This window comes from Odontesthes bonariensis, chromosome 2 (assembly GCF_027942865.1).
Source record: "Odontesthes bonariensis isolate fOdoBon6 chromosome 2, fOdoBon6.hap1, whole genome shotgun sequence".
NCBI lineage: Eukaryota > Metazoa > Chordata > Actinopteri > Atheriniformes > Atherinopsidae > Odontesthes > Odontesthes bonariensis.
In genome coordinates, this window is record NC_134507.1 from 37,563,333 (window position 1) to 37,572,991 (window position 9,659).

Genomic DNA, 9,659 nt, shown 5'->3' on the forward strand with positions numbered 1-9,659 from the left:
ACTTGTATGCAACACACTTTTGGCTAACTTGCCTTCTTCGTGGAGTCCATTTTCAGCACTTTGCCGAACGTGGACAGGATCTGGCTCCGGTAATCCTGCACGTTGTCCGCCTCGGCCAGGAGGAAGGCGTGGCGCAGGAGCCGGGCGCAGGGAACCGCTCTCGGAGGGGGCGGTGCCTGGAACTCCCTGTGGCCCAGCGCAGAGACGATGCCTCTGGGTTCCACCAGGGCCATGAGGAGTGTGGTGTAGAGGTCCTTCCTCTCGTGGTAGTCCTCCAGGTGGTTCTCCTGCACCTGCCGCCACACCTTGACCATCGTGTTACCCTCCGTTCTGTCACGCAGGAGGCGAATGATGGTCTTGTCCACCCCTCGCCTGGCAGTCAGTATGGCGGGAAACCTGGCCCGATGTGCCTCGCTCAGCTGCCGGAGGATGGCGTCGTCCCACGCCAGCCACCGACCCATGGGTCCGCTCTCTCCACCTCTGGCAGCCTTGAGACACGGCCCGCACGACAACACCTCTGTCGCCAGGGTGTACCAGCCCAACACATCACAGATGTGACGTACCTAAAACAGAGAGAGAGAGAATCACAGGTCAATCACAGGTTGCAGATATGCAACAAGCTTTTTATTTATTTACATTATTTATTTACATTACATTTTTTGCATTTTATGTGTGCTTCCCTTTTTCACAACAAAGATCTGTGAAATTTTTTTGATTTGTTGTTGAATGGAAAGTTTATGATGGTTGCGTTCCGCACTTTGTATTAAGAATGTTCAATAAAGGTCTATTACATACATTTTATTGTGGTAGCAGCAGTTCACTATACCTTTTTTGCCAATCGATCTGCAGAGAATGACTTGGTTGTGTGAACAAAATTAATCAGGAAAGCCCACAGTTGCAAATTTGCAACATTGCCTAAAATGATTAAAAATAGCCCAATTTCAAAAATTCCAAAAATATTGGTTTATTTCCACCCAAAAAGATGCAAGAAGAGCCAAAATGATTTTTTTCAATGATTATTCGTATGCTTGGGTGCTACAAGGTTAAGTAGTCCATGGTGATGTGTGTATTTCTCTGAGCACAGCTGTGCAGAGACTGAGCCTTACCCGGGAGTGGTAGCCAGACTTGGAGAGGTGTGAGTTGCCTCCAGCCCCGGCACACTTCTCTCCGCGCGGACACTTCAGGGAGCACCGCCACACTCCGACGGGACGCCAGAAGAAAAAGCGGCCTCGGAAAAAGGCCTGTGGAGTGGGAATGCCGCCGCTCACAAAGCCGGGTGGCTCGGGTGGGTAGAACCACATCCGGTCTGACTTCAACACTCGCCGCCTTCTAATGGCGCCCTTTATGTCCTTGTAGACCTGGACTGGTGTGAAGAGGCCTCGCTCGCTGTCCTCCTTCAGCCAGGGGATGTCGGCAGAGGGGATTCCGTTGGGGTCTTCCCAGAGGCGCACCCAGCCTTCCAGCTCCACCTGCAAGACACAAGGTGTACAACAACGCACAACATTTAGTTATTTATTTTCCCTAATGTGGTGATTTTGTGAAATGCATTAACATTGCTTGTGTATTTTGTGATTTTACACTTACAGAAGAGTCACTCTGTGACAAGGTGGTGGCAGACGCAGGCTGTGAGGTCGACGGCGGCTCCTCGGGACGAGCATCAGGGGGACCCTGACCAGGCGCTGAGGACGGCACGGGCGTCTGTTGTTCAGGAGACTCAGTAGAGGCAGCCTTGCTGGTGGACGGCTGTGAGGACAGCAAGAGCTGCTTTGAGGCAGCCTTGCTGGTGGACGGCTGTGAGGACAGCAGGAGCTGCTTTGAGGCAGCCTTACTGGTGGACGCCTGTGAGGACAGCAGGAGCTGCTTTGAGGCAGCCTTACTGGTGGACGCCTGTGAGGACAGCAGGAGCTGCTTGTGCTGTGTTGAGGCAGCCGTGCTGGTGGACGGCTGTGAGGACAGCAGGAGCTGCTTTGAGGCAGCCTTACTGGTGGACGCCTGTGAGGACAGCAGGAGCTGCTTGTGCTGTGTTGAGGCAGCCGTGCTGGTGGACGGCTGTGAGGACAGCAGGAGCTGCTTTGAGGCAGCCTTGCTGGTGGACGGCTGTGAGGACAGCAGGAGCTGCTTTGAGGCAGCCTTACTGGTGGACGCCTGTGAGGACAGCAGGAGCTGCTTGTGCTGTGTTGAGGCAGCCGTGCTGGTGGACGGCTGTGAGGACAGCAGGAACTGCTCTGAGGCAGCCTTGCTGGTGGAGGGCTGTGAGGACAGCAGGAGCTGCTTGTGCTGTGTTGAGGCAGCCGTGCTGGTGGAGGGCTGTGAGGACAGCAGGAGCTGCTTGTGCTGTGTTAAGGCAGCCGTGCTGGTGGAGGGCTGTGAGGACGGCTTCTGCTGCTTGCTGCGCCTTTCCTTCTTGCTGGTAGACTTCTTTGGAGAAGCTGGCACGCTGGTGGAGAGTGGCGACGGCTGTTTGGGACCCTCGGCGGACACAGGAGGAGGCTGACTGGCGGAGATGGGCTCCCCATGGCTCTCGAAGGTGACGAGGGCATCCACCAGAGCAGTGTCGTCCGGAGCGTCGTCAGACCATGGCGCCTGGGAGGTGGCAGCTGCAGCAGGGGCCCTTGAAGTGGCAGCGGCGGCAGCAGCAGGAGGAGGAGTGGCGCTCTGTGAATTACAGGTGAGTGTGAGCTATTACATTATTATTGGGTTTTGCAGTGTAGTTACAGAATGCAGTGTAGTTACAGAATGCAGTGTAGTTACCTCTTTATCCAGTATATACTGTCTGAAGCGTTTGAGTGACTTCGAGGTGATGTCACTCTCCCGCATCAGCAGCCACTGCTTGACAGAGGTGTGGGCCTCCTGCGCCATCCTCCGCTCCTGCTCACTGCCGGCTTGAGGGTCAGATTGGTGGTGCTGGTACCACTGCCACATCTCGAGGAACGTGAACGACCGGAAACGGCCCATGCCGTAAATGGCCTTGTCCACGTTCCTCTCGAGGTGGCAGGAGATGGCCGGAAAGAGCTCCACGTACTGCAGCAGGCTGTCCTTCAACCACTCCTCGTTTAAGGCCCCACGCTTCTCCGGCTGCCGGCTCTCTTTAACGTGGCGGTCGACAAGACTGAAATGCACACACACACACACACACACACACATTGCTGTTAGTTTCAGTGAAGGGAAAACTGTTCCTGGCTTGCTTTGGTTTTCTTGTAAATGCTTACTACTTGACGTAGCCCACGTCGTTCTCGACCAGCCACTTAAAGGTCCAGCCGGTGTAGCGGCCGAAGGTCAGGACCAGCTGCCCCAAGTACTGGGCCTCAGTCGGCCTCTGTAAGCTGCAGCGCCTCTTTGCTGAAGACGAGACATGTTATGACCTCAGTGAACAGGCAAGCAAAAGCTCTGGTGCACCACATTGTCATTACTTATATATTTATAGTATAAATGCAATGCCAAGATGTTTACCCTCCTCAAAGGCAGTCTTGGGGTCCCTCAGTTTATCGTCCCTCGGACAAACCTGACCTCTCCCCTGCTGGGCCTTGGCTGCCTTGGAGGCTGCCAGAACGCATTGCTGCCTCTCTGCCGGCAGGCTGGTGTTCAGGATGTTGAGGGCTGGCAGCAAAGTATCCATGTCCTGAAATTGTCAACAGACTTTTAGCAATATCATGATCATTATAACCATTGCAATAGTCACTATTATTAGACAAATGGAGGCAAAAGCCATAGCATTGCCACCAGAATTGAAAATGTACAACAGGCAAATGTAACACGTATTAAAATTCATCCAAACGAGGTGGATATTTTATTTATTTTTTTTGCATAAATAATGGCTCCGGGCCAAATCACAGACGCACTTGACAGAGTTGCAGCTCGAAAGAGCGCATGTGCACTGTCGCTGGTGTCACTCGACTTTCATTTTACAACGCTAAAAACGTTATCTATTATCTGTTGATGTGACATTCACAAAGTAGACAGGAAAATGATATAAATATAGCCATGACGTATTTTTTTCTTTTGCTAAAAATAAACTTTATAGCGTTGATTAAACAAAACACCCATGGAGCAACGCGGAGATATTTACAGCGTACGGTCACCCAGCTTTAACATTACGCTTAAAACCTTGTATTAAAAATAAACAGGTGATCTTCTTAATAAATTACAGAGGTATATCGCCAGAATATGATCGCAGACGAGCTAGAGGGTCTGGCTGCAGACCTGTACTGCCGCTGGTGTCACTCGACTTCCATGTTACAACGTTAAAAACGTTATCTGTTATCTGTTGATGTGACATTCACAAAGAAGACAGGAAAATGATATAAATAAAGCCATGCTGTATATTTTTTTTGCTAAAAATAAACTTTATAGCGTTGCTAACACCCTTCGGTCACCCAGCTTTAACATTACGCTAAAAACCTTGTATTACATATAAACAGGTGATCTTCTTGATAAATTACAGAGGTATATCGCTAGAATATAATCATAGTAGGTAAATGCGGGACATTTTTTATCAATTACAGAGGTATATCGCTAGAATATGATCGTAGTAACAAACTGTACCTTCGTAGCAGCCTCTCGGTATTTCGCGAGTTGGTTTGGCTTGAATTGGCCAAGAGCCTCTCTGATTGGCCTAGAGTCTACATTTAGAATGTAGACTCCTCTCTGATTGGCCTAGAGTCTACACTTAACGTAGACTCTAGGCCAATGACAGGCCGTAACTGTCTACAAGCAACGTAGACTTTTGCACTTCAGTTCGGAAATCTTCCGCGAACTCCCCAAATGTGGGAATCTCGACTGCATAATATCTGATAGTGGGGGACTGCGTTTGCGCTCTCCCCTGATTTGACTGTATAACGTAAATATCCCTGGGCAACTCTACCTTGGTTTTTGTCCTGGCGTTGCTGCTTTAACGACACCTTTCCATCTTTAAAACCCATGTTTTGCAAGGTTTGCTGAATGCTGCGGCAGGTCTGCACAGCTGATATGCAGCTGCGCAGTTGTCAGGTGAAGTCATACAGTGCAGTCACCCCAGGCAGGTGGGCGTTGCCTTAGTGATGGCAACAACGAGATGAGAATACGGCAGCATTTCTGCACTGGAGATATTAAGCCGTGAGGGTTTGCCTCAACTAAGAATTTTCCCAGTGTGGGTGGGTGTGGCTCTAGAGATGGGGAGAGTGGAAAAACTAAATCAATTTGTGCTCCAAGTTCCTTGGTTGTTGAAACAAGAACTGATCAGAAAGATGAAGAAAAGCCGGACTGTTTTAATCTGCAAGCTTTTCAGATTCAGGTTAGCTGCTGGCATGGCACTGCAGAAAGTTGAATTTGCTGCACCGTCCGGCCGAGTGAGGCACCTGGAAAAGAGGTGTCAGCCTCTGACAGTTCCAACTCATACTTACCTGGCAGGGGAGATACCATGATCAAGAAGGTGGTTCACCCAGGACGAGGCTCAGCCATTGCACACCGGCTGTACTGACCCTTGCGAATTCCCCAAATGTGGGAATCTCGACTGCATAATTTCTGGTAGTGGGGGACTGCGTTCGCGCTCTCCCCTGATTTGACTGTATAACGTAAATATCCCTGGGCAACTCTACCTTAGTTTTTGTCCTGGCGTTGCTGCTTTAACGACACCTTTCCATCTTTAAAACCCATGTTTTGCAAGGTTTGCTGAATGCTGCGGCAGGTCTGCACAGCTGATATGCAGCTGCGCAGTTGTCAGGTGAGGTCATACAGTGCAGTCACCCCAGGCAGGTGGGCGTTGCCTTAGTGATGGCAACAACGAGATGAGAATACGGCAGCATTTCTGCACTGGAGATATTAAGCCGTGAGGGTTTGCCTCAACTAAAAATTTTCCAAGTGTGGGTGGGTGTGGCTCTAGAGATGGGTAGAGTGGAAAAACTAAATCAATTTGTGCTCCAAGTTCCTTGGTTGTTGAAACAAGAACTGATAAGAAAGATGAAGAAAAGCCGGACTGTTTTAATCTGCAAGCTTTTCAGATTCAGGTTAGCTGCTTGCCTGGCACTGCAGACAGTTGAATTTGCTGCACCGTCCGGCCGAGTGAGGCACCTGGAAAAGAGGTGTCAGCCTCTGACAGTTCCAACTCATACTTACCTGGCAGGAGAGATACAATGATCAAGAAGGTGGATCACCCAGGACGAGGCTCAGCCATTGCACACCGGCTGTACTGACCCTTGCGAATTCCCCAAATGTGGGAATCTCGACTGCATAATTTCTGGTAGTGGGGGACTGCGTTCGCGCTCTCCCCTGATTTGACTGTATAACGTAAATATCCCTGGGCAACTCTACCTTGGTTTTTGTCCTGGCGTTGCTGCTTTAACGACACCTTTCCATCTTTAAAACCCTTGTTTTGCAAGGTTTGCTGAATGCTGCGGCAGGTCTGCACAGCTGATATGCAGCTGCGCAGTTGTCAGGTGAGGTCATACGGTGCAGTCACCCCAGGCAGGTGGGCGTTGCCTTAGTGATGGCAACAACGAGATGGGAATACGGCAGCATTTCTACACTGGAGATATTAAGCCGTGAGGGTTTGCCTCAACTAAGAACTTTCCAAGTGTGGGTGGGTGTGGCTCTAGAGATGGGGAGAGTGGAAAAACTAAATCAATTTGTGCTCCAAGTTCCTTGGTTGTTGAAACAAGAACTGATCAGAAAGATGAAGAAAAGCCGGACTGTTTTAATCTGCAAGCTTTTCAGATTCAGGTTAGCTGCTGGCATGGCACTGCAGACAGTTGAATTTGCTGCACCGTCCGGCCGAGTGAGGCACCTGGAAAAGAGGTGTCAGCCTCTGACAGTTCCAACTCATACTTACCTGGCAGGGGAGACGGCATGATCAAGAAGGTGGTTCACCCAGGACAAGGCTCAACCATTGCACACCGGCTGTACTGACCCTTGCGAATTCTCCAAATGTGGGAATCTCGACTGCATAAATTCTCGTAGTGGGGGACTGCGTTCGCGCTCTACCCTGATTTGACTGTATAACGTAAATATCCCTGGGCAACTCTACCTTGGTTTTTGTCCTGGCGTTGCTGCTTTAACGACACCTTTCCATCTTTAAAACCCATGTTTTGCAAGGTTTGCTGAATGCTGCGGCAGGTCTGCACAGCTGATATGCAGCTGCGCAGTTGTCAGGTGAGGTCATACGGTGCAGTCACCCCAGGCAGGTGGGCGTTGCCTTAGTGATGGCAACAACGAGATGAGAATACGGCAGCATTTCTGCACTGGAGATATTAAGCCGTGAGGGTTTGCCTCAACTAAGAATTTTCCCAGTGTGGGTTGGGTATGGCTCTAGAGATGGGGAGAGTGGAAAAACTAAATCAATTTGTGCTCCAAGTTCCTTGGTTGTTGAAACAAGAACTGATCAGAAAGATGAAGAAAAGCCGGACTGTTTTAATCTGCAAGCTTTTCAGATTCAGGTTAGCTGCTGGCATGGCACTGCAGACAGTTGAATTTGCTGCACCGTCCGGCCGAGTGAGGCACCTGGAAAAGAGGTGTCAGCCTCTGACAGTTCCAACTCATACTTACCTGGCAGGGGAGATACCATGATCAAGAAGGTGGTTCACCCAGGACGAGGCTCAGCCATTGCACACCGGCTGTACTGACCCTTGCGAATTCCCCAAATGTGGGAATCTGGACTGCATAATTTCTGGTAGTGGGGGACTGCGTTCGCGCTCTCCCCTGATTTGACTGTATAACGTAAATATCCCTGGGCAACTCAACTTTGGTTTTTGTCCTGGCGTTGCAGTGAGCACTCTTCAGCCGTTTCAGATGGTACAACTTTGCACTCCCGCTCCACTGAGCACCATTCAAACAACAATTTAGCGCTCCAGCTTTGAACATGGGCACGGTCTCAACAAATAAGGTGACTCTACTCCGAGAAATCACTTGGCACAGCAAGAAGATTTCCTCTGCACAGACAGAATGGGCTTCTCATTAATGCTGCTCTCCACGGAAGTCTTTAGTAAAAGGCGAAAGACTTGTACGTTATGAAGAGAAACCAGAGTACGAGTATTTGACACTGCGGGAGCAGTGCATCAGGCTAGTTGGCATAGCCACCTTCCCCACGGTGAGCTTTGCTTGGTTGAGACGCTGGCTCCTCGGCCGACCAGGCAAGAACAATCGGGCCCTATTCAATGGCTGCTTTGTCTTTTACTCTGTGCAAAAGACTAGGGGTGTTGAGGCTTTGTTCTGACCGCTCATTGGGTGTAGAGGTTTTTTTCAAGCAATTCTCCCAGTCGGCCCAATCCCAGAGCCATCTCAAAGTGGAGTTCACTTTCACTCTCTTTTCGCAGACTAAAAGCCAGAGTTTTATCTCAGAAGCTAAGCAGAGTCGGGCCTGGTTAGTACTTGGATGGGGAGACCGCCTGGGAATACCAGGTGCTGTAAGCCTTTTGGCTTCTCCAGGCGCATGCAGTTTGACTACGTCAAATGCAAAGGCAGTCCCTGTTTGACGTTTTGGAACTGCTCCTTTGTCAGGACAAAGTTAAATGTATGAGGATCAAAGGCAACCATGACCTGGGACACCTTAGCAGATCCAGGATCAGCAAGATGGATCACAGGGTGATCATCAGATGTTTCAACAAAAGACATGCAGAGAGAAGAGAAGAGAGAAAAATGCTTACAGCACCTGGTATTCCCAAGCGGTCTCCCATCCAAGTACTAACCAGGCCCGACCCTGCTTGGCTTCCGAGTTCGGACGAGATCGGGCGTGTTCAGGGCGGTGTGGCCGTAAGCCACAGTCCTCGTGACAAATATGTGTTACATAGGTGCTGGAACCATACGTTTCCCCTATTTTACCAGAGAGTTGGCTTGAGAGGCTGATGTTCAGCCTGCACGTCGACTTCCCTGATGTGTTTTTTCTCTGCAGCTGAAAATGGGACTCTCAGATAACTTAGTGTGTGTCTGTCAAGCTCCTCTGTTCTCTGTGTGTAGTTTGGTGTTCATGGTCATACAGGGAAACCAGGGAAGCTCAGTCCCACGACATGCTCATAAACTGCATCTTTTCTAAAGATTATAGTTCTATTTTAGAAGTCAGAATACAATGGCTCCCTGAAACTACCACCATGTACCGCTGGTTTTGTTATTTCACAAGAGTTGGGAAGAGTGCACCGTTCCCGGCGGCACTGCAGTACCGGGTCGATGCGTGGAGTGAACGGAGCAAGCCCCTTTTTCAACCCCTGTGCCTAAAAATCCATTTAATATGTAGTCCTCATATAGAGGACGTATCAGATATTAAACTGATAAGAACAGATTTTTTCTTTCGAAAAAATTTATTGACACTAATACATCACATTTTCATAAAAACTTCATATTTAAGACATATGTTTTACCTATGAATAAAAACATCAATAAATAAGTGTAATCTGTATAACCACATTTAAAACAACAACAATAAAACAAGTTTACCATGGGATATTACAGATAAAGTCAATGTCGTCTAAGGTAAAAGCTACATGTGAAGTAGTTCTCATGCGAGTAGCAGTTTGTATTGAGTTTCTTTAAAAAGGAGTGCATTAGTTAAAATGCTCTCTTCCAAGTCCATTTTTTGTGCAGGAGCGCAGTGAGTCCCTACCCAGGGAAACTCATTTCGCTCCCCCAAACAGTAGGTCTCTCGGGATCCTGTCGTGGTTTTTGTGTGTAGCTCCGGCTCCTTCATCCGAATGGGCACA

The 9,659-nt window shown here is 49.3% G+C and overlaps 6 non-coding genes and 1 pseudogene across 6 annotated transcripts; 4 read left to right on the top strand and 3 right to left on the bottom strand.

Moving 5' to 3' along the window:
- Positions 1 to 5,370: 5,370 nt before the first annotated feature.
- On the top strand, positions 5,371 to 5,534 carry LOC142402306 (U1 spliceosomal RNA). Its single transcript, XR_012773341.1, has one exon. It is a non-coding gene; the product is annotated as a U1 spliceosomal RNA (small nuclear RNA).
- A 548-nt stretch (positions 5,535 to 6,082) lies between these two features.
- On the top strand, positions 6,083 to 6,246 carry LOC142366460 (U1 spliceosomal RNA). Its single transcript, XR_012766825.1, has one exon. It is a non-coding gene; the product is annotated as a U1 spliceosomal RNA (small nuclear RNA).
- Positions 6,247 to 6,794: 548 nt separating this feature from the next.
- Positions 6,795 to 6,958, top strand: LOC142366515 (U1 spliceosomal RNA). The gene has a single exon (XR_012766840.1). It is a non-coding gene; the product is annotated as a U1 spliceosomal RNA (small nuclear RNA).
- A 549-nt stretch (positions 6,959 to 7,507) lies between these two features.
- Positions 7,508 to 7,671, top strand: LOC142366264 (U1 spliceosomal RNA). Its single transcript, XR_012766767.1, has one exon. It is a non-coding gene; the product is annotated as a U1 spliceosomal RNA (small nuclear RNA).
- Positions 7,672 to 7,883: 212 nt separating this feature from the next.
- Positions 7,884 to 7,996, bottom strand: LOC142374324 (U5 spliceosomal RNA). The gene has a single exon (XR_012768690.1). It is a non-coding gene; the product is annotated as a U5 spliceosomal RNA (small nuclear RNA).
- Positions 7,997 to 8,605: 609 nt separating this feature from the next.
- LOC142374068 (5S ribosomal RNA) lies at positions 8,606 to 8,724 on the bottom strand. Its single transcript, XR_012768634.1, has one exon. It is a non-coding gene; the product is annotated as a 5S ribosomal RNA (ribosomal RNA).
- Positions 8,725 to 9,088: 364 nt separating this feature from the next.
- LOC142370439 (U2 spliceosomal RNA) lies at positions 9,089 to 9,264 on the bottom strand (annotated as a pseudogene).
- Between the last annotated feature and the right edge of the window lie 395 nt (positions 9,265 to 9,659).